The sequence below is a fragment of the Somniosus microcephalus genome, chromosome 22 (genome assembly GCF_052327205.1).
Source record: "Somniosus microcephalus isolate GS21.2 chromosome 22, FLI_Smic_1.0, whole genome shotgun sequence".
Taxonomy (NCBI): Eukaryota; Metazoa; Chordata; class Chondrichthyes; order Squaliformes; family Somniosidae; genus Somniosus; species Somniosus microcephalus.
The window spans coordinates 40,727,189-40,752,226 of NC_141008.1; the positions used below are offsets into that span (position 1 = coordinate 40,727,189).

Below are 25,038 nucleotides of genomic sequence, written 5' to 3' on the forward strand. Positions count from 1 at the left end.
GAACTTTTTTTTTTACTGGTATTGTGTTGGTATCAGTCTGCTAAATAGACCCAGTGATAACACTGGAGATAACTGTTGAAGCACACCACACATTAGAATAGGTGTTGCTTTCTGCAGCCATACTTTATTTGCAACACAATCTTATTTGGATATGCTGAGAATTTCATGGGCATTGTCAGGGTCTGTTTTGGCGAGTGCTACATTGCAACAGAATATTGGTCTCTGATGTGTTGTAGTTTTATGTGGAGTAGTATGTGCAGTAACGTATATTGTGAGTTGGTAGATCCAACTGCATGTACTTTTTAATATGTAGGAGATCTGAAGGAATATTTGGAACTTAATTTTGCTGAGAGTAATGTATAATCATGAGTAGTGTAAGTTACTGACCATGAGTAAATCTGCAGCAATGTATGCTATTGCACTGAACGTGTGCAGCAGAACTACTACAAAAATTAGCCTTGCGTTGAACTCTGGCCTTGAAGTAGGGTATTTTTTTAAACAAGCTGAACCGTGATTCACTGGGAGCTCCTGGCTACAGGTGAAATTCAGGGCTACCATAAAGTGCTCTAATTTATTGATGCAATTCAGGGATTGGTTGTCGGAGTCTGGCTTGTTCAAAGCTCAGTTGGAACCATTGATAGCCGATTTATTTGATAGATACATGTGGATAAGACTGCATGGAATTGTGGGGTTTATTTAAAAAAAAATCTATTCTTATAATTTGCAGCTAAGAGGAAGCAAGAAATGACGCCCCGGTTCAAACATTGGCATTACAAAGGTTTACTTGACTGGATCATATGGCATACTCTTTCTACATACCATTGTGACATGGGTAAGATGGCATGAAGTTGTGGAATTAAAAAAAAAATGTTGCAATTACAGCAATGAAGAAGAAAGGAACTTTAATCAGCAATAAACCCATGTAGTAAAATAGGCTGCTTGTTGGGGGCAGACTTGCAGATTTCATCCCTATTTTTTGTGTCTCCCTTAAATTCAGTGTCATTTGACCAAATGGATTTTTAGGAGAGAAATGCCATCATAAAGAGCCCCATTTTGAAAAATATGCTGGTGTGTGTGTGTGTGGGATTTCAAGCTGTTGTCCCACCACTCCATATCACCATTGCTTCCCTCCTGTAAGAATATTTTTTGGAACTCAAACAGTTACAAAGATGTCTGATTTTAGAGTTCAGTTTTTAAACTATTTGAAATCATGAGCTCTGATGTCAGAAAATACGATGAAACTGGATGGAGGAGTTGGAGCCCAATGAGTAGCAAAGCTTAAAAATTTAATCAGTTCTCGGGTAATGATGTTAATCGGTGACCCCATACAATCAATCAAAACATCAACCCCATTCATTTGGCTCTCTCAATGATCAGCACTTGCTTTTTAATGAATATTTTTTTAAAAAAGATGTTGAGAATGTTCAAGATACTATTGAATAAAACTCTTAAGTTCACTTCTTGCTTCCTCATTGCTAGAATTACTCCAAATAAAAAACTCATGACTTTGAGCCATCTTGTCCATAACTGTCATGTTGGAATATGTCACCAAACCACACTCCTCCAGTCAGTAGACTGTGGTCACATGATCTTCAGTTTAGTCATTTTTGCATGCTATGTAATAGGCTGAATCCTAAAGGGCAAACTTAGTTGCAGCCAACTTTTTGAAGTCCTGGCCATTAATAGCATCACTCAATCCTGTGTTAAATGTGTACCCTTTCTATACTGGGAATGTTACTTTGAGATGTAGTATTAATAGGTTTTTACCACTATCATCTAGTTTGTCGTCATTCCGTGTAATTATTTGTGGTTGGAGTGAGTAGTGATGCTATTTTATTTTGAGGAGTCCAAATGTGCTTTGATATTTTCACTTAATTCAGTCACTGCCTTTTGGCCTGGAAGGGAGTTATTAAGTGTTTTTGATAAGATGATAATGTCATGATCCATGAGGGAAAAGCCCAAGCAAATCAGAACCAGTGCATTTACTTCCTATATAACCCATTGTACTTAGAACGGTAATTTATTGTGTGACTCACTGAGCTGTTTCATTGTGATAAGACCATATATAAATGCAAGCAGCACAGTAATTGCTGCCTCGTATTTTAATGTTGCATTTTTAATTTTCTTCCTTTTACACAGTAGAGGCTGGGTGAAGTAGGTGAAAGTCGGGATGGTGATGCAGTAGCAGAAGGTATCTCATAACTTCTAATCCATATTGGCTGATATGGATGGTAGCTTGTTCTGTGCTGTATGGTTTACAGCTACTTGAGTTTACGAATGATGTAGCTGATGTTTGTGGAGTTGTACAGAATTGTGTGGCTGGAATTATGTCAGATTTATTTTCTCTGGCAGAATGCAGAAGAATGTAATTAGTTTACTTTGAGCTTCAACATCGCAACCTAATAGCTACATGCGCATTTTGGGGGTTAGCAGTGAATTGCCAGGAAATGTGTTAAATACTGTTAAAGCTTTTTTTTTTCTGGCTTCTTCACTTATTTTTATTTAGTAGAAGGATTAGTTGCATCCAGTCTTGTGAATGTAGTTCTGAAATGGTGGGGGTGGGGGGACCATTACAGCAGCTCCTCCTCAAACTGGCACTAAGTAATTACGCTGTATCAAAATGTCCTTGATGGGAGAGGTTACTTCTGTACACAGTATGTCCCCGCCCACATCTCATCTTTAAACATAATTAGCTTTTTTTCCCTATCCCCACACACTTCCTCGTTCAACTGTTGAACTAGAGACTCATTGCACTGCCTCTGGCTCCAACTCAAAATTTTCCACAACCTGAAAGCTCCTTATTTCCCTTCCTCCGATGATCTACAGGCCTTTAAAACGCAACACTTAACCACTTCCTTACCATCTAACCAACGCTCTTCTAACTGGAGCCCCTGCGCTATGGCCTTGACCCTTCACCTATATTTTTCTACAGTTTAACAAAACCAGGAGATGTTTTTGTTGGCGATATGATTGTAATTTTGTCTTCATGACCTCCAGTTTCAAATCTTATCTTGTGTCTTGAGTCTCTAGTTGTATATGTTGTGGGATTAGTTTTAATGGAAGCTAACATAAATCCACTAAAGAATTCAGGAGAAATTTCTTCACCCAGAGAGTGGTTAGAATGTGGAACTTGCTACCACATGGAGTAGTTGAGGTGAATAGCATTGATTATGGGGAAGCTAGATAAGCACATGAGGGAGAATGGAATAGAGGATATGCTGATGGGGTTAGATGAAGTAGGGGTGGGAGGAGGCTCGTGTGGAGCATAGACACCGGTACAGACCAGTTGGGCCGAATGGCTTTAAATTCTGTGTCACACTCGGGATCAGCCTGAAGCCAGTCTCTATTTCGGGTGATGGGTTTGTATTTTAGGCATTCACCATGAAGCACATGAGTAATGTATTCCACTGATGTAAAATAAAAGTACAAATTTGTGCTTCCAACTTAGACCAAGGATATGTTGCAGTTCCTGTTTGCTTTATTGATCTTTAAAATTAGAGTTGCCATGGTCAGTAATGCCAATTCCCGCAAATTAATCGCGAGACATGCGATTTTTAATGAAACTTTAACCCAACTCACGAGATCTCAATTCAACAGCGAAATCTTTGTGTATTTTTTCCTCGGGGAATGATGCCGGTCGGAAGTTGAACGGCACGGCCGTACTCCGATTGGTCAGTGCGCGGCATCGCTACTCGGCATTGGCCACGGAGATCGGAAAGCGCCCCCGGGGGCACGCGCTTTCTTATTCTAAAAGATGATAGATGGACAGCGTCAGTGGGAAAGTTCAGACTTGCCTGGCGTGCGCGGGTTCGCACTGCCACCCGGACTGCTCTTTGTACAAGGTAGCGGTGCTCCGTGATCGCAATCTACCTCAAACGGTCTGCCACCCGGTACCGCCCCTTGACCGTGCTCATTGGCTAATTTGCAGGCAGCTCCGCTGAGCCCTTCAAAGCGATTGGCTGGTTTTCCAATCAATTATACAAACCGACCACCGTGGCCACTGCTTCCGAGGTGAAGGAAGCGCTGCGGGGTGGGAGCAATCGGTTAGATTCGGGTTTCTCACAAACAAACTAAATTAGAGACGTAACTGAGGGATGTATGCTTTTGTAAATATTATTTATATTTTCAAAACAATTGGACTTGTTTGCACCCAGTTGATTCTTATGTGCCATTTATAGAGGGAAAAATAATCTCTAATCAAGATTAAGATTGCATTGGGTTAGAATTTAAGAGATCTCGAGGATTCCTGGATACAAAAAAACCCCAGAAAAGTAAAACCCTGAAAATCTTTAGCAAAACCAGACCAAAGCTGGTAAAGTGCAAGTCAGGGTGGCCCCTTAAAGACTGTAAACACTGTAGATCCTGCCCCTATTTGCCCATCGCCTTGGAATGCACAATACATGTGCAGCCCATATCCCTACCCTAAGGTACAACACCATGAATGTGGAAGGGTGTCCCTAATAGACTGCGTACAGCATTGGTAATTTTTGTTCAGAATACAATAACTTTGCACTTACCTGATACTGAAAAATCACCCACCTGAAACTCCAGAGGAGTAGCCAAAAATAGCAATGTGGCAATAACAGGTGGGATTGTTTAAAAGTGTTTTGTAAAGCATTTTCGGATGCAGTAATGTCGTTTTTGTAAAGAGCTTTATTAGAGATTAAATAAAGCCACAAATGAAGTTTATAAACAAACTGTCAATCTATGTTGGTTTATGTTTCAAAAAAACAGCAACTCCTGATTTCTTACCAAATCTCATGATTTTTAAGAGTTTGTCTCGTGATTTATGAGATGGTGGGGTTGGCAACACTGCACGATTCTATATCCAGGGTATGAGTTAACAATACATTAAAATAATGGCATTTTCCATGGTCTCTGCATTTTCCAGGATACTTCATTATTTGATGCCTTTTACTCGGTTATTGGACTAAAATCATACTGGTTTACAGTTAGAAGAAACAGTTGTATCATAGTGTTACATTTAATCCAATCTGATCAGGGCCGCTATCTGCAGCTTGGGCACATTTCAAATAGTGCCCAGTCAACATTATATCACTTGAGGGGAATGCTTTTCCTTATCCTGTGTGCAACCCCCCCCCCCCCCCCAGAAATGAAGACTTTAAACTATTTCTTGCTCCACACCCACCCCAGGAATGAAGACTACCAGCATTCTGCTCAAAAATGGAGGGATGGTCCCTGCCTCAGCCTGAGGCAAATATAGACCTCAAAGCCATTCAATTCTGTGCAAATAGTTGGTGCTTAATATAACAGCATGGAAATTAGTGGGTCAATTCTAATTAGAGGTTGAAGTTTGGGAAAAGATGAGGACCATATCCTGAAGGTTCTTAACTGTTGCTGTGGACGAGGCTGTGTGATTATCCGACTTCTTGTAACCGATATTTTAGGAAGACCAGTTTCCAGGTTATGTTGAGCAACTTTTTCTTGAGTTTTTATGCCCGATTTTAAAAGGTAGACCAACTGCCACCCGTAGCTCGCCTTTGTTGAGAATATTTTCTCCCTTCCCCTGTCTTGGTGCTCCGTGCGTAGTCGCTAGTTGAGAAGCTGGAAAGGCAGGCTGCTCTTTGGCCCGCTGCAGTATTGTATATGACGGCAGCCTTCTGCGCCTCTCCCTGTGGGGGAAATGTTGAGCCTCCACTCTCATTAGCAAACTTCCTGGGAGCTTTATACACCAATTTCAAACTTTGGTAAATTTAGCTTTGTACAAGTTATAGAAGCAAATATATGTTCAGTTACAATACTGAATGTAGCAATTAATTGAAAACGTTTGCTTCCTTTGTCTTATACAGGTACTCTATTAGCAAAACATAGGAACAGGAGTAGCCCATTCAGCCCCTCGAGCCTGTTCCACCATTCCAGGAGATCATAGCTGATCTGTATCCTAACTCCATTTACCCGCCTTGGCTCCATATCACTTAATACCCTTGGCTAGCAAAATTCTATCGATCTCGGATTTAAAATTATTGATTGAGCTGGCATCGACTGCTTTTTGTGGGAGCGAGTTCCACACTTCTGCCAGCCTTTGTGTGAAGAAGTGTTTCCTAGCTTCTCTCCTGAATGGCCTGGCACTGATTTTAAGGTTATGTTCCCTTCTCCTAGACACCCCCCCCCCCCCCCCCCCTCCCCCAGTGGAAAAGGTTTATCTCTAGCCTATAAATTCCTTTCAAAATCCTAAGAATCAAATCATCCCTTAATCTTCTATATTTCAGAGAATGCAAGCCTAGTTTATGTAATCTCTCCTCATAATTTAACCCTTGGAGCCCTGGTAACATTCTGGTGAAACTGCACTGCACTCCGTCCAAGGCCAATATATCCTTTCTAAGGTGTGGTGCCCAGAACTGTACACAATACTCCAGATGTGAGCTAACCAGGACTTTGTATAGCTGTAGCAAAACCTCCTCCCCTCTATATTCTCGCCCTCTACATATAAAGACTAATATTCCATTAGCCTTTTTGATAATTTTTTGTATCTGACCACTGCATTTTAGTGATTTGTGTACCTGGATCCCTAAATCTCTTTGGACCTCCACTGTTCCTAGCTTTTCACCCTTTACAAAATACTTGGCTCTATTCTTTTTTTGTCTAAAATGGATGACCTTACATTTCCTGCATTGAAATCCATCTGCCACAGTTATGCCCACTCAATCTATCAATATCTCTTCGTACTTTTATGCTCCCATCTACACTACTTATTAGAGTCATAGTCATATGGCACAGAAGGAGGCCATTTGGCCCATCGAGTCCGTGCCGGCTCTCTGTAGAGCAATCCAGTCAGTCCCATTCCCCCGCTCTATCCCTGTAGCCCTGCAAGTTTATTTCCCTCAAGTGCCTATCCAGACTCCCCTTGAAAACATTGAGTGTCTCCGCTTCCACCACTTCCGTCGGCAGCGAATTCCAGGTCCTCCCCACTCGCTGTGTAATACAATTTTTTCCTCACATCCATCTCTTGCCCAAAACCTTAAATCTGTGTCTCCTAGTCCTTGTACCATCAACTAGTGGGAACAGCCTTGCCCTGTCTAGCCTATCCAAACCAGTCATAATTTTGTACCCCTCTATCAAATCACCCCTCAACCTCCTTTGCTCTAATGAAAACAAATCCAGCCTCTCCAACCTGTCCTTGTAGCTAAGATCCCCCATCCCCGGAACCATTCTGGTAAATCTCCTCTGCCACCTATCTTTGTGTCATTGGCAAACTTGGATATGTGGCTCTCTATTATGTTATCGAAGTCATTAATAAATATAGTGAATTCTCAGCACAGATCCTTGTGGGGCATCAGTGGTCACTTCTTTCCAATTCGAGTACATACCCATTATCCTGTTGAGATTAACTTATCTCTGGTCTTTCGAATAATCAGGATTGACTGCAACCAATATGGTGGGTATATTGTGTTTAATCGGAGTTTAAGGTGGAACACTAGTTATACAGCAAAAACCTACGACTGTGGTGAGTAACGGCCCCAATCGGACAGACGACTGGCGTGCGCGAACAGCTCCTCACTCTCTCGCTCTACCCAAGAGTGTTAGACCGAAGTCAGCATGGATCCACCCTCGGGAGCTGAGCTCTCCACTCCACCGTTTGTGCTGGAGGCTTTTCAGGTCTTTCTTTTATACTTTTTGTTTCAGGGGTGAACCGGAGGTAGAATATGCTGAAGACTGTTTTCCCCTTCTCTCATCCGGCCCTGTCCTCCGAAGTTTCGAGTCAGACATGCCATTCTCAGCCTTCAGATGTTCGTAGCTGCTTGTTATCGGTTATTTATGTTCAAAACTATTCATGCAGCTTAGCTGTGCAAACTAACTATTTCATTCTATTATCAGACTATTGTACCATGGAATGAATCATTAAATTCCCAAAGATACCATCTATTCTATTCTCACACACTGGTTAACTTGCGTATCTTAGCAAGTTTTGTTAAACCGAGCCAAAATCCTAACTTGGCATTATAATATGGTTATTAGTGGTAGTGGAAGAAACCTAGGCGTTGGGCCTTGGTTGGCCAAATTAAAGATATAGTCAGCAGCCTTCCTAGCACACACACAGCAGACAGCTAGCCTGGGAAGCAAGGTCATATGTGACTGCCACTGTGTGGAATGTTAGAACATCCGCCGGGAACCAAAAACATAGGCAAATTTTAAACATCTATCCAGCTATTCTAATACTAGTCTGAAGACACTTTATCGCAAGCTCTAATACAGTCATCTAAACACAGTATTATTTGCGTCACAATTTCGTTCGCATAACCATATATTTTTAGGTAGCCCTAATTTCTAACAATCCCTACTCCCTGGTTAGGCGGTAAAAGACAATCTCCTAACCGGGTCAATAATTTGCCTTCAATTCCATGAGCTTTAATTTTAGCTAACAGTCTCTTAAGTGGAAGCTTATCAAATGCCTTCTGGAAGCCCATATAAACTACATCCATAGTCATTCCCCTGACTACTATAATTACTTTCTCAAAAAATTCAATTAGGCTCATTAGATGTGACTTACTCATTACATATTCATGTTGGCTCTTTCTACTCAGCTCAAATTTCTCCAAGTGCTCAGTCACTCTGTCCTTTATTATAGATACCAATAACCACTTCAGAACAGATGTACTAACAGGTCTATCATTTCCTGGTTTCTCTCATATCTATCTTAAATAATGGAGTTACATTTGCAATTTTCCAATTTAAAGGGACAGATCCTAAATCGAGAGAGCTTTGGAAGATGATGGCTAAAGCATCTGCAATTTCCTCATCTACTTTCTTTAAAATCCTGGGGTGGAAGCCATCAGGTCCTGGTGATTTGTCAGTCTTTTATTTTTTCCAATACTGTTTTCTTGCTTGCGTTAACTCTAGTGAGTAACAATCATTGACTCATTATTAGTTTCCCTGGAATGTCAGGTATATTATCCTCTTCCTCTACTGCGAAGACTGACGCAAGGTAATTATTCAACAAGTCTGCCATTTCCTTATTTTCAGTTGCAGTATTGCCCACAAATGTTTTTAAAGGGCCCACATTACCTGTGACTACCCTTTTTCTTCTAATATAATTGTAAAATCTTTTTGTGTTAATCTTTGCCATCCCTCGCAAGTTTCTTTTCACATTCCTTTTTGCAGCTTTTACTATCTTTTTTGTCTTCCTTCACTGTTCGTTATATCTCTACCAGTCCCCTGGATCTAGACTATTCTTTGCACTTTTGTATGCTCTTTCCTTTTGTTTTAAGTTACCTCTAGTCAACCATGGGTGTTGTATTTGGTAAGTCGAGCTCTTGCTAAAACAACTCTTGTTTAGGAATGGGTATGGCAGTGTAGTGGTCATGTTAATGGTCTAGTAATCCAGAGGCCTCGACTAATCCACTTCGGTGGGCATTGGTAGTACTTCTGGGACAATGGGAGCTATTCCACATGGAAAGGGCTACATCTGAACAGGCAGGGCGCTAATGTACTGGCAAAACGATTAAGTAGGGAAGTGATGAGTCATTTAAACTAGTCGGGAGGGGCTGGGATAATAGGTTAAAATGCATGTATTGCAATGAAGGAGTGAGGGTAATAAACTGGGGGAACCGGAAGCAATTATTTTACAGGAAGATCTGGACTTAATAGTATTAACAGAAACCTGACTGCAAATCTGACAAGAATGGAAAGTAAACCTATTGGGATAGAAAAGAAAGAAGATGGAGTAGGGAATACATTGTGTAGAAAGGGTTGATATCACTACAGGCACTCAATATGGTTGGAGCTCAAAGATAAAATGTTACATTAGTAGGGGTGTATTACATACTTCCAAATTGTGGAAAGGAAATAGAAGAGGAAACATGTAGTCCGAGAGATGAGTAGGAATAACAACTATTGCTCAGAGATTTTGGTTACCTGCTTATGATTTGAAACAGAGAGGGACTAAATGGAGAAAAGGTCATGGAATTACTGAAATGTGCACAGGACTTCTTCCTCCGGTAGTATGTTAGTTGGCCTACAAGGGTGCAGGTGTTGCTAAATCTGGTTCTGAGTAATTAAATAGACCAGATAGATGAGCTAAATGTGGGTGTGCACCGTAGAAACTTGAGCTCATTCAGTACGCTGCTGCCTGAATCCTAATTTGCACCATTGTTAAGCGTGGGGTAAGGCAAGCTAAGCGGCAGTATAAGGAAACTAATCAAAAATATCAATGTCGTGAAACTCCAGTACGATTTGGACAGGTTGGGTGATTGGGCAGAAACATGGCAAATGCACTATAATGTGGATAAATGTGAGGTTATCCACTTTGGTGGCAAAAACAGGAAGGCAGATTATTATTTGAATGGCAATAGACTGGGAGAAGGGGGAAGTACAAAGAGACCTGGGTGTTCTTGTGCACCAGTCGCTGAAGGTAAGCATGCAGGTGCAGCAGGCGGTTAAGAAGGCAAATGGTATGTTGGCCTTCGTAGCAAGAGGGTTCGAGTACAGGAACAAGGATGTCTTGCTGCAGTTGTACAGGGCCTTGGTGAGACTGCCCCTTGAGTATTGTGTGCAGTTTTGGTCGCCTTATCTGAGGAAGGACGTTCTTGCCATGGAGGGAGTGCAGCAAAGATTCACCAGGCTGATACCTGGGATGGCAGGAATGACGTATGAGGAGAGATTGTGTCGATTGGGCTTATACTCACTGGAGTTTAGAAGATTGAGAGGGGATCTCATCGAAACCTATAAAATTCTGTCAGGCCTGGACAGACTAGATGCAGGAAGGATGTTTCCGATGGCCGGGGAGTCCAGAACCAGGGGTCATAGTCTAAGGATAAGGGGTAAGCCATTTAGGACTGAAATGAGGAGGAATTTCTTCACCCAGAGAGTGGTGAACCTGTGGAATTCTCTGCCACAGAGGGCAGTTGAGGCCAGTTCATTAAATATATTCAAGAAAGAGTTGGATATATTTCTTAAGGCTAAAGGGATCAAGGGATATGGGGAGAAGGCAGGGACAGGGTACTGCATTTGGATGATCAGCCATGATCTCATTGAATGGCGGAGCAGGCTCGAGGGGCCGAATGGCTTACTCCTGCTCCTATCTTCTATGTTTCTATCAAAGAACAGTAAAGTATTTTGCAACTAATGAGTAAAAAAAATTGTCAAATGTGAGGTGGGACCCCCGAGAGGAGAGGATTGTCAATTTGTAGATGATCACAAGTACTTTGCATTGGCCTTTACTAAAGGGAAGCCTATCGGAGAGAGGCGAATCCTGAAGTGGTTGAGGGCAAGATGAATGATATGATGGATATAAAGAAATAAGTTAGTTAAGCCCTTGATACTCTCCCTTTTTAAATTTGCTTATCTTTTAAAAGATAACTGATTAACTGATACTTTGTGCAGTTCTGAGGGATTCGGAAAATGGAGTGCTCTCTGAGTAAAGTATTGTACCATATTTTTAAGTTTCACCTTTTTCTTCCAATACTGGTAGCTGATTGGTTGAGGAAAATTAAAGGACAACTGGGTACCAGATCCTCTGGACTTCATATGAGAGTACTTCAAGCAGTGGCTAGCAAAATCTGTCATGTCCTTGCCACTATCTAGTGGTAGTAGTATCCAAGGACTGAAAAGTGGTTAAACTAACACCAATCTAAAAAGGTCATTGAGATGACCAGCGATTCTAATACTTGTTGTGGGAAAAAGTATCAGAAGATATCCTGAATGCGATGATAATGAGACTGGTGGATTTAGTAAAATGAAGTCAGCATGCATTTATGAGATGGAGGTATTGAACAACTCTTATTGAAGTTGTTTGAGGATGATGGAAATTCTGTGGATCTAAGATCCTTAAGGGGGTAGATAAATTGAACCTTGATTATACATTTGAAATGACCACAAACTAGACCTAGGGCACATGAGCTCCCATTTAGAAGAGGGAAGATATGCAGCCATGTCCGAGAAGGCACCTGTCTGTTAACTGGCACTTTAATCTTTTGAGGGGGTTGGACAGATGTGTGCTCACGGAGGAATTGCCACCTCGTCTGAACCCATCTCCTTCCAAACCCCAGGTCCTGGCCACCCCTGCAGGATGTGCAGCAGTCTGACAGCAAAGGTTTCAGGACGGAGTGCCTTCTAAGAGAGGTAAGGTGCAAATATATTTTGTGCCACGCTAGTGTTGTGCCATGTACATACATCTTTAAAAGAAGGATGGGAAAAGATCATCCAGTTCAGCCATTTACTGCATTGATCACTCTTTTCCCTCGCTCTCAGTCATGCAATCTCCTGGGTGAGGTAGGAAAAAAAAGCCCTGAGGTCAATTTCGAAAGAAATGGGAATTTCCTCTCCCATTTCTTAAGAGAATGGAACAAAGTTCCAGGAGACTGCAGTAACCCTTAAATTGCAGCTAACCCACAACTTGCCCTCTACAACTGGAAATGCCCTCCTCTCTCAAAAACCTGTGCAGCTTCCTTTTAAGGGACTTCAGGAAATCCATACTTGCAGTGTGCTTCAGTAATCTGTTCGAAGGCTTTTTACATAGAATTATAGCACAGAAACAGGCCATTCGGCCCAACCAGACCATGCTGGTGTTTATGCTCCACTCGAGCCTCCTCCTATCCTTCCTCATCTAACTCTATCAGCATAATCCTCTATTTCCTTCTCCCTCATATATGCTTATCTAGCCTCCCCTTAAATGCATTTACATTATTTGCCTCAACCGCTCCCTATGGTAGCGAGTTCCACATTCTCTGAGTCTGATAAGGCACGCTTCAAAACTCTTAAGTTTTCTCCTAATATCCACTAGGCCTACCATCCCTATAGCCTGTGTAGTATTCTTAGTTTTATATTGTATTGTTTTAGAAATGCAGCATAAAACTCTATCTTCCTTTTCAGTGGCTTTGTCATTTTGTTTGTGGACTTTTATTTTATTAACAATGATCTGAATTCCCAGGTCCCCCTCTAGATCCTTGAGCTGATATCCCTGCATAGTATACACCTGCCTACAGTTTTCAAAATCCAAATGCTTAAGTACATTTAACCACATTGAAGGACATTTGCCACACAAGCCCATTCCTACAACTTATCTAAATCTGCCTGCGACTTACTGATTTGGTCTAAATTCCAAACTCCTGTCTCCATTTTTGTCATCTGCAAACTTAGGAATAGTTCCACTAGTTCCCTTCTCCAAATCAGTACGAAAGCTGATGAATAGCAATGCTCTGAACATGGAGCGCTGCAGAATACCCCTCGTGACCTGGCTGCAAACATCTCCCATCGATGATGGCAACCAATTACCTATACAGTATAATGTCTCTTATGATGTAACTTTTTTCCAATTAGCGCTCTGCGTGACCCTTCATTTGAGATACTCCTCTGTTGTTAATTGAATAAGGGTAACAATGATAAAAGATGATACTTGTGGGTAATGGGAGTGCACCCCAAGTTTTCCCTTCCCTATTCCTTCCACAGATTTTGGGCAAAAAACCCTGAGGCCCATAATCTCAAAACCTTGACAACTCCTTCAGATTGGCACGTCCCCATGACATTCTCTGACTTTGTGCACAGTTTTCTGGAAGTCACACAGGACATCTAGAAATTAGTAGAACATTTAGCCACTCACCCCTTTGGCCAATCCACATCGGAGATCGAACTCCAAACCATCATCAACACCTTCACCGAAGTGCATGAGAGCTTGGGCCTTACACTAAATATCTGTAAGACAAAGGTCCTCTACCAACCTGCCCCCACCACACAGTGCTGCCCCCCCCCCCCCCCCCCCCCTCTGATTATCAAAATCCACGACAAGGCCTTGGACAACGTGGACCACTTTCCATACCTCGGGAGCCTACTGTCCACAAGGGCAGACGTCGATGACGAAGTCCAACACTGCCTTCAGTGTGCCAGTGCAGCCTTCGGTTGCCTGAGGAAGAGAGTGTTTGACGACCAGGATCTCAAACCCGGCACTAAGCTCATGGTCTACAGGGCAGTAGTGATACCCGCCCTGCTGTATGCCTCAGAGACATGGACCATATACAGCAGGCACCTCAAAGCACTGGAGAGGTACCACCAACGCTGTCTACGCAAGATCCTGTAAATCCATTGGCAGAATAGGCGCACCAATGTCAGTGTTCTTGCTCAGGCCAACATCCCCAGCATCGAAGCTTTGACCACGCTCAATCAGCTCCGATGGACGGGTCACATTGTCCACATGCCCGATACGAGACTCCCAAATCGAGCGCTCTGCTCTGAGCTCCGGCACGGCAAGAGAGCCCCAGGTGGGCAGAGGAAACGCTTCAAGGACACCCTCAAAGCCTCCTTGAAAAGGTGTAACATCCCCACCGACAGCTGGGAATCCCTGGCCCAAGACCGCACAAAGTGGAGGAGAAGCATCCGGGAAGGTGCCGAACACCAAGTCTCGCAAGCGGAAGCCAAGCGCAGGCAGCGCAAGGAGCACACGTCAACCCAAGCACCCCACCCACCCGCCCCTTCAACCACCGTTTGCCCCACCTGTGACAGAGACTGTAGGTCCCGCATTGGACTCATCAGTCACCTGCAAACTCATTTTTAATGTGGAAGCAAGTCATCCTCGGTTCCGAGGGACTGCCTAAGAAGAGGAGATTCCCCCTTGTGGGAGTGAAATGCATCATGCATGTTGTTTCTGATGGCAGTAGAGTTTCAGAATATGCCTATCGACGTTTGTGTTGCAGTGTAAGCTAATTGTGTGCCCTATAGTTTTTCTGGAGTAATAGTGTGTGGGGAAAAATGCTTTGCGAGCTACTTCTCTGAAGATAATGCTGGTTATGGTTTGTGCCATGTGTGCTTTGTTACAATAGTAGTGTATGCAGCGGTAGGTACACTTACCTTGGCACTCCTCATTCCAGTAACCTTTATCCTATTTCCACGTCCTATTGACTGGGACAGTGTTGCCCAACAGAAATTGCTGACTACCCATGGGTGTGGCCAAGGCAATACCGTTTTAACTGCCTGCACTAATTTTAGTAAACGTCCTGCATACACTCCCAATACTTAATGTGTCAATTTACTTAATAAACATCTACCACCATTCGGTAACCAAGGAAGTAAAGCACTCGCAACGATCAAAAAACCCTTGGACACTCTTGTCTCACCATTTTACGAATCAACAAACGTACAATAAGGTTAAAGTGCACGTGTCTCTTCATTTTTTATTTACTAATCAGAAATGCAATTGGACACATCTGGATTTCTAATTAGTCACATGTGGCTAACATTTCAGACAACACTCGCCAGGGAGACTCGCTCCACTTACTTGGCAGCTACCATCTATGCAGTTTGTACTCTGCTTTGACAGGAGGGTGACCTTTCCTTCTGAACAGGGCCACCTTCCTTTACTGTACCTCCTGCAGCACAACTCCAAGTTGTTATCCATAAAGAGGGGACTTTCCCCACATTACTCCTGGCCTCTATTGTAGTTCCACCAAAGTGAATCTTCAGCCAAAGAAAAGCACTCCCTTCAAGAGCTATTGCCTAACTAAATCTCTCTTCTCTTTCTCTCCCTCCCACCTCGCCCAATAACTAGCCAATCGTGCTACTGACCAGGTTCACTGTGCTCATTTTCCATTCAGAGAGCACCTATTAAAATTAGGAGGGCCTAGCCTTGTCCAAGAACATAAGAAATAGGAGTGGGAGTAGGTCATACGGCCCCTTGAGTCTGCTCCGCCATTCAGTAAGATCATGGCTGATCTTCTACCTCTACACTGCTTTCCTGCCCTCTTCCCCATAATATAGAATTCTGTTTGTTCAGCCCCTCTTAGTGCCGGCAGTCCTGCCTGGGGGAGAGCTACCATGTTTTCTGCTGCTATAGCAAAATTTGGGCCTGTATCCAAAAGGAAAAGAAGTATCATTTTTTGAGTTGGCTGCAAACAAGAGGATATTATTAGAGTAATGGTACAATTTTGTGATTTTGGTCATTTGTCCTGCCACCCTAGTAGGACCTTGTTGCTTCTGTTAGTGGATCCAGTATCAAACAAACTGGGAATAGGGGATATTTTTGGCATTGTTCAGAGAGAAGTTGAAACCTGTTGAGATACTGTAATTTGACTGCTGCAGGAGGGATTTGCTGAACTGCACCATACACTGATGTTCTCTTTTAAAGTTCTACCTAGTATTGCCTTGTGGGACTTTATCTTCCAGATAATGCCCTCAGTTAGATAATGGCTATGTTGAAACATCTATGCTTCTCGCAAATTATTATTTTTGTGCCGTGACTGATTCTTGGCCAAACACAGCAGCCTCTCTCTGCCAACAGTGTTCCAAAGAAGCCAATCTGATGGATAATCAGATGATTTTTGTTGGGATAATTGAGGCTGGAATGTTGGCCAAGACATTGGAAGAACTCCCTGCTCTTTCAACAGTGCCATTTATTATCTACCTGAACAGACAAGACCTTGATTTAACCTCTTATTTGAAGAACAGCACCTAAAACAATGCAGCATTCTTTCACTTGAGTGTCAGCCTAAATTACGAGCTCCAAACTCTGGTCTGGAGCTTGAATCTACAACATCCTGTTGCAAGTAAGTGCTACCAGCTGAGGCAAGCTGATACACAGATGGGCTATTGACTTGGCCAGGAGTTTGTAAGATCTGTATCTGTGGAGGTTTTAGTAAATCTAGCTGTCACTATTTTGTCTGGGGTAAATGCGATCAATGGTCCCTTCTCTACTGCCTCCCTGAAGACACATAAGCTGTCTTGTCCCTAGGCAACTCTTCATGTGATTTTGATTGAGAGTCTGTCATGCAGGAAATCTATTATGTAGAATTTTGCGTTCCATTAAGAATATCATTCGGAGGATTTTTCAGACTGGTCATGTGCTAACTTGTGGAGATAGACTTGTGCAAAATATTTCAGATTGCTGATGTTCAGAGAACTGAAAAAACTAATTGATTTAGCAGAGTTGTGTATTATGATTAGTTAGTAATGCTGAGAGCTGAAGGTGTCATATTTTCTTTCCTGTCTTAAAATATAAACCAATGTTAATTTAATCACCTTTCCCTAAAAAGACGGCAGTATGTCTTGCCAGCAGATTATTACAGTACTGCCTGGTTATTGCAGTAGTTGGTCTGTTTTATTTTGAGTGTAATTATGTGTCCTTTGATGTGTGTGCATCCCAGAGTACACACACCCTAGTTTTCTCCCCCTTTTTTTCTCTGCTCCTGAAGGCACTGACTTTGTGAGATAATGGCCCGGATTTTGCATTTAAGAATAACGGCGAGGCTATCGGCGCTCCTCGTTACTATGGAGTAAATCGGACAGCAACGTCTGGAGTCCACACATGCGCCGCTAAATGCGGAAATCCTGAAGTTGTTGTCCGATTTTTTAAATTAATTAATTAATCTCCCCCCGCTCCTCCACAAGCTGCGCTCCACTGGTACCTTACCTATAGACTCGGCATTGAAATACATGTAAGGGAGTGAAGTTGCTGTACTTACCTGCTAAACATGCCGGAAAAAGTTAGGACGGGTGCATTCAGGTGTATGTGAATTTTTAATGGCGTGATAAGTCATCATTACTGCCAACTAGAATCTCTGGCACTGAAAATTAAATTTTACAAGTGTGGAGTCTCATTCCTTCGGAATTTAATGATTGTTGGATTTTTTTTTTTTAATTGCATTTTCTTTGTCTCTTTCTCTCAATCCTGTCTTTGTCTCTTTATTTCGCTTTCTGTACATGATTTTACAATGAATTAAATATTCTAATTTATATACTTCCCGGTTTAGACTCTGCGTGTCTCAGTGAGGATTCTTCAATCTGATTGGTTGAAGAAATACGCTGTTGCTTGCCCTGCTTTCTCACGCCACAGATTCCCTGTAGAGGGCGCCGTGCTGGGAATGATCTCTAGGAACCGTAAGTTGCCACTCAAAAGCCCGCAAAAAGTCTGTGGGCAGCTGTAAGCGTAATGGACGGCGAGCGCCGTTCCTTCGCTGCTGACTGCAAAATCTGGGCCATTGTTCATGGGTGCTTGAAGCTCTCTGGTACCTCACCCAATTGAACCTAGAAGGTAAGTGTTCAACAGGAGAGGGCATAATTGCTAAACTCTGTTGCCCTTCCTTGCACACATTCCATTAGAAGCTGCTGGATAGTAATCGGAAATGGGAAAACTTTCTAGACTAAGAACACTGAGGCCAATTTTAGTACACCAACTGTTGACCTGTCTGAGGTCAGCTAATTCTGCAGAGACTGGGAATCGCACCGTGGACCTTTGATCTGTATGGTCTAATTCTACACTGGGTTGTGCTTTTACCCACTCGGCCATCAGGGAAGCTGTCCTTGGAGTCTGGCTGTGACAAGTGAGGAAAAGGTATGAGAACTTTGAATGTGATGCAAGAGGGGGAACAGCAGTAACAGTTAAAGGAGATAATTGCAGTGAAAGAAATAGCATCATAGGAGCAGCAGGAAAGACCCCCCCAGCTGATGAGATTAAATATTGATGGGGTCATTGAAGATAGGAGTCTGAAGGAGGAAAAGCACGAAAAGGATTTTTTTTAAAACCCACCCGAGATGGAATTATAATGTTATGGGGTTGGCTTTGAACAGTAGAGAGGGATGTTGAAGGAATCTGGGTCTGAGAGAGAAGCATTGAGGCCTGTACGAACTGAGACGCTGGCTACATGGGGATTGATTTGTAGTAGTGAGGTGATCATTAATACTATTGTGGCTTCCATCAATTAATCAAATGCTAAAAGAATTAAAGTTGTGGTCATATTATTCCTACAGATCAGTCAAATCACTAGAAAACATGAACTGAACAGGCCAATCAGATGACCAGGAGAGAGTTGGAATAAACCCTTTTTAATAGAATAGAGGTGAAATATAGATGTTGATGGATTGTCTTACTTATGCTGCGAAGGCTGATATTTGTAGCTGGTGTGCCTGATGCAGCTGTTTTTGTTCTGCTTCTCTGAATACTCCTGGGTTGTTTCTGAAGTGTTAAAAATTGAATGCTTATTTGGTGGTAAGATAATGAAGAATGTGTAGAAGTTTTTTGCAGCAGCTTAAATACCTATAAACTGCTAACTATTACAGTTACCTCACCAGACCATCTGGTTATTTTACTGTCACTGTGCTATTACACTTGACTGTGCTATGAAAATCCAGTTAATTACCTTACGTAATACAAATCTTGCTTTCTGACCTATTTTCAGCAGGTAAAAGATGGTTTCAGGGCGAGGGTGGTGGAGAAATTGGGCGTGGCGGTGATATTCCTGTAATGAGGTAGCCTGCTGACACTGACCTGGGCCTGGATAAGTTTCTTCCTAGTCCAGCAGACTGGACTTGTGCAGCTCATGACCTTCAGAGTCTCCTGAATTGGGTGCATACCTGCTCCACTTGCTGGTGGGATGTTTCAGTTGGAAAAAATGCAAATACTGTAGGTCCATTGTAGGAGAAATGCCCTGAGAATTGCCTTAAATGCATCCTGAATCAATAGTCAGACTGAATGCTAGGAAAGGGCTAATACTAATTAAATCATGATCACAACTCGAGGAACAGCACCTCCTCTTCCGATTAGGTACTTTTACAGCCTTCCGGACTCCATATCGAGTTCAACAATTTCAGATCATAACCTCGACCCCTATTACATTTTTACTTATATTTTTTATCCACACCTTTGTTTTGGCCTTTTTCCCCCCACCCCCCCTTTTTTTTCTTTCTCTCTCCCACATGGCAGCTGTCTCCCATTCTGCCAGCGCATTTCACACCTAATCTAGAGCCATCTTTTGTCTCCACTAGTCCTATCACCATCTCGTCTCGTTTTGAATACCTCTTAATGTCTCTTCACTTCTCTTTTGTTCTCTCCCAGCCTGGCCTCTTAATCTATTTCATTTCCTGTGCTTCTTTAGTCTTGAGAAAGGGTTCACCCGAAACGTTGACTCTATTTTCTCTCCACGGATGTTGCCTGGCCTGCTGAGTGTTTCTAGCATTTTCTGTTGTTATTTTGGATTTCCAGCATCTGCAGTATTTTGCTATCGTACTAATTAAATCATGATGGCTTATGCAAATAGAACATTCCTTACCTTACAAATGGAAGTCAAGACTACAGGCCCGCAGACTGCTCGTTACATTGGACATAAGGATGTCCTGCCTTATTTGGACTTGTGTGTGACCCCTTGGCAAAGAGCTGAGAAACTAGAGACCAAACGAGTGACCTGGTATGTCTAGGTGCCGGTGCTTCATTGATTTGGAGGTCGTCAGGGTGCCAACATAGCTGTGTCAGATGATCGACACCTAAAGGGCTGAACTCTTCTAATACATGTCACTCGCATTCCTCAATAGAATTGAGGAGGTCTCTTTTTGGAAATTAAGGATATACAAGATGGTGTTTCTGACACTAAAGTCTTCAGTCCTTAGTTCTTTGTTTAGTTTTAGTTCTTTTTAGTAGTCTTTGTAGTGGATGGTATAGGAGTCTTTGGTTTTAACATGTATACAAGGTGTTTCTGTAAAATCGGGAAGCGCATCTTCAACAAAGGTTATAGAAGTTAAGATTGTGTGACAATACCAGCCAGATACAGGCAGATATATGTACCACATGTTTTCCGGAGATCAACAGAGATGAGATTTAAGCCAGCTAGTCCAAATACAGCTACCAGTGTGGAAGGTGAATTTACCCAGGGGCAGAGGATCCAGGAAGTACAGACTACTGCTCTACAGACCGAAGTTCATCACTCTGTCTTGAAGGCTAACACCATCTTCCCAGAGGAAGACAAGGCAACAAGTTCATCCATGGACATGGGCTCATAAGGACAGGGGTTGTGCAAGTTCTGGAAACATTGCTAACTACAAGCTTATAGACTTTAATCTATTCAATAGACTGGCTATCTGATGCTATTAACTTCTCCGCTATCTAAGGAGTCTAATCCTGAATTAATCTTACCAATTTATATCAATCTCAGACATGATCTCAACTGTAAATTTATAATCCGAAAGCAGTTACTGCTAAATTATTGTGACAACTGAACTTCCTCTGCAACTACTGTTACTTATTTTGTCAGTTAAACCTATATACTAATCATTTGCGTAATCAATGTTTAAATGCTGCTAACTGATTGAGATTAATAAACATTTGTTAGTTCATGACTTTGTCTGATTTCTTCTTTAATAATTAGCAAGAAGGAGTTAATTCATGTAGTAGCTTGTGCCGATCTTGATGGGCGGTTGGTGGTATAATTGCTAATGTAGTCCAGACTGGTTGATGTAAGACAATTTGGTCAGCCAAATTGAAGCTTTTAATGGGGGGAGATTACAAGCAAAGCGTGAGTCACATTGAGGCACCTTCATGGCACTCAACCTGAAAAGAAGGCATCTGAGAGGTGATCTTATCAAGGTATATGAGACAGTTAAAGGATAGAAAAGGTAAACCTGGAATATTACTTTAAATTAACTTGCAAGAGTTAGACATGGGTTCAAACTATTAAAAGATAAATTTAAGACAGATATCAGGAAGTACTTTGTCACAGAGTGTGTGCAAAACTTCGAATGGAATTCTGGATAGACCGGTAGAGGTGAAATCCCTGAAATCATTTAAGAAAACAGTTGGATACTGCAGTGGGGGGACTATAGGTTATTTCCTGATGGATGAACTTAGGTGGGCCAAATGGCTTTCCTCATTAATCTTGTGGCCAGTCATATCGTAGAGCAACATTGGAAAAGCCTGGCAGCAGGTTGGCAGCTCACCACCTCTGCTGTAGTACAAGGTAGGGAAGAAAGGGTTAGATTTAAAAAAAAAAAAAATCATCTTGCTGGGAAACTTAGAGCAAAGCTGTCATATAGCTCAAAGGAGATAGAATTAGACAAATATTTGGACTTTAAATTAAACACAGAGTTCCTTTTTATTAACATTTTCACATGTCTTCACAAAAGTGCAAATTAAAAAAAAAAAGATTTCGTAGCTCAGAATAAGACTGTTCCTTTTAATCCAGTTAGTTCCACCTCAGGTCACATCGGTGGTCACTTATTAAAAGAAAGAAAGACTTGCATTTATATAGTGCCTTTCACGACCACCGGACGTCTCAAAATGCTTTACAGCCAATGAAGCACTACCTCGAAACGGGATGGGTAGACAGGAAGGTCAACATGCAAAATGGCAGTCCTGGTGGAGAAATAGGTGCTGCTCTGGATATGATTTTTTAAATTGAGTGTTTATTTGGCAGATTGTTGGAGGGTAGATTTAAAATATTACTATTAGTGGAGCCAAAATACTCATCTGAATCAAATTTTAATACTTGTAGCATGCAAGTTTATCTGGTGGTTTTATTTTGAAGGTTGCTGTGCCCTCTAATATCAGGGGTAAAGCATAATTAAGCCAAAATGAGGCCAAAGACCTCCACAAAAATCATAACTACATAACCACTTGTGCCGGCTGTTCTTGTTTTCGTTCAGTTGCATCTCCTTTGCTGAATTTCCAGGGCTGCAGCGATTTGCCAACTTTTCTGTACTTCGCAGTGAAAGTTCTAAAAGATTAATTATACAGTAGTTTTAAATTTTTACCAACCCTGTCGTTTTTGCAACTTTGCCATTGTTTGCTGATTTTGTGTGTGTGTCTGTGTGGATATAGTGTTTGTACAATGGAGTTGGGGGTTGGATGATGTAGGGGTTGTAGGTGTGTGGATGTGGTGGTTGTGCATGCTGAGTTAGCTGTTTTCAGCCAGGGTAGTGCTAGGAGTTCTAGAATTGGCCTCTCTTGCTCCCAAGTGCAATCTAGTGATCTCTACTGAAAATGCATTTGCAAATGTTGGGTGAATAAAGGATCAGGTTTGGCTGTGGAAAATAGCCTGCTGACACTTTTTGGTCTGGTTAACACACTAAGAGTGACCACTTGTGAGGTACTAGAGGGTGACCTGTCAATGGCCCAACGAGTCTTTGATGTCTTGAGGGGAGTGATTTGAGTTGTGGAAACTTTAGATAATGGCCGGATGCCAGTACCACCATTTCAGTCTTCTCTCGGAAGGGGGATAGCTAGAAACCAAGTACTGTCTGTGTATCTAGAGATCTGTTTTGCAGTTTAGTGAGGAACACAATCCTGATGGGGTCAGCTTTCTTCTGACTATGTTTGAAGAAGCACTGATCTTATTTATTAAAAAAAAAAAAAAAAAATTCCAGTTACCTATTGATCATTAGGGTTGTCCTTCACTTGAGGCAGTGACGTCTGTTGTCATCGTTCCAAGGTTAGTCTGAGTCACAAAACTTTTAATCATGGGATTGCTTCAGTATATTCAGATCTCGTATCGAAACTGGATTTGCAGTAAAAAAAAAGGAAACTATTAAATCGTGAGTTCATTATGACATGTACCTATTACGTAGTATCTGTGGGAAAACCAAAAAGAGGGTGGGAGGCACATGAAGCAAAAATGGTCACAAATTCTTATGTCCATATGTAGTATTGTCGTTTATAACTAAATCTCAATTGAAGCATCAATATGAAGTATTGCAGTAGGGTGATCTGTTTAGAATCTAAGTATAAGTCTAAATTTGGAGAAGCCAAAATTTGCACTGCGCTGAGCCTACTGTGCAAGGATTTCTGCTTGAAGTAAATTAACCAAAAGCTTAGTCAGAAATTAGATACCATATTTGTCAGAGGTTTGGCTTTCATTAGACTATTATAAGATGCCAACAATTATATTCAGCAGCCAGATATAGCAACACTAGAATTGAGGTGATTGACTGTTGGTAAACTCATTTAAAAGCCACCTAAAGTCTGACTTTTGCTGTAATTGTAGGGAGTGCCGGAAAGTCGCTCTGAACATCATGCTATTGAGAATGGATTAATGTGTTTGGTATGCATTGCCATTAGTGCTGGTTACGTGTTGCATGTACAGAAAAAAAGTTTCATGTTCAGCATTCCTAATCAGTACTTTTTGATGCATTGAGGTCACTATCTGTAAATTAAGCTAGTTGCAAGTTGTGTAACTGAGCGGAGTGGAGGTGAGGGATGGAAATGACCAAGTTGCCTTGATGTTGGATACATTTCAAGCTAATGAGCACAATTTTGATTGTAGGTTGAACAAATATTGGAAGTGGTAGAGTTAATAGAAATGTCCGTGATTATACAATGCTGGCAGTTACCCAGCCTACTACTGTAAACTCTGCTTTTTAATAATTAATCCAGCTCCAAACAGCCAAGCTAACTCCATATTTTGCAGAATTAAATTGTATCCCGTTCTTTTCTCAGTGAACAACTTGTTATTCAGCCAATTTTCTGTATTGCAGTGTCTTAACTGCATTTTCATTTGAAAAGTCTCAAAGATGCAGGAGTCCCTCTTCCTGGTTGCACATCAAATACATAATCTCTCTTTCATCTGAAGATCACCTTCACATGGGTGCTAGAAACTCTCCAGTATTTTGGCAAAAAGGTCACCTCTGAACCAAGACAGTGAATGTTGGCAGTCTATTCAACTGTGAAGGGCCAGTTACATCACAGCCAAGTTCAATCCTGTCCTCATCCGGTGTCCACAGACTGCACTCTCCATATGTAGTCACTAGTTAGTGATCGGGAGCAGAAAGGGTGGGGGAGTGGGACTAGCTGAAGTGCTCTTGCAGAGAGTCAGCACAGGCCAAATGACCTCCTGCGCTGAAACCATTCTGTGATCCTATGATTCACCCCCTCCTCTCCTGATCTACCCTAAAGCCCAGGAACATCGAGACCAATTTGTGGCACCTCAGCTCACAAATTTAACACTTTAAAAAAAAAAAAAAAAAAAATTAAAATTTTAAAAGACTATAGTTTCCAATTCTCCTCTTTCTCCCCCCCCACCCCCCCCCCAAAAAAAAAGCCTCTTTGAAGATTTAAGATCTAATCATCAACAACTACAGCCTGCATTTACATAGAGTTGCTTGTGGCAAATGGGGGGGGGGGGAAAGACATTGAGCAAGTGGGGAGGAAAAAAAGGTAGAATGGAGTGGGTTAATGATTGAAAAGTCTTTATTAGGCGTTGCTAAAGCAAGAGCGGGAAGAAGGTAAAGTGCCACTGTTTTAGGTGGGAATTTGAGAAGCATGGTGTATGAAAGAGCAGTTGACATTGGCGGAGCAAAGAGTTGATTTTTGAATGATTGAAGTGCGGAGGCCAACTGGGA

At 41.9% G+C, this 25,038-nt stretch overlaps 1 protein-coding gene and 1 long non-coding RNA gene across 3 annotated transcripts in view; both read left to right on the plus strand.

Annotated features, from left to right (window-relative positions):
- LOC147102194 (vitamin K epoxide reductase complex subunit 1-like protein 1) overlaps positions 1–25,038 on the plus strand; it is a 52,071-nt gene that overhangs the window by 890 nt on the left and 26,143 nt on the right. The gene's annotated exons all lie outside the window — the stretch shown is intronic.
- Positions 732–24,721, plus strand: LOC147102195 (uncharacterized). 2 transcript variants are annotated; one of them, XR_015073230.1, is made up of 4 exons: positions 732–832; positions 2,140–2,191; positions 17,691–17,817; positions 18,688–24,721. It is a non-coding gene; the product is annotated as an uncharacterized LOC147102195 (long non-coding RNA). The 2 variants fall into 2 exon arrangements; XR_015073229.1 differs by having other exon boundaries at positions 17,691–24,721.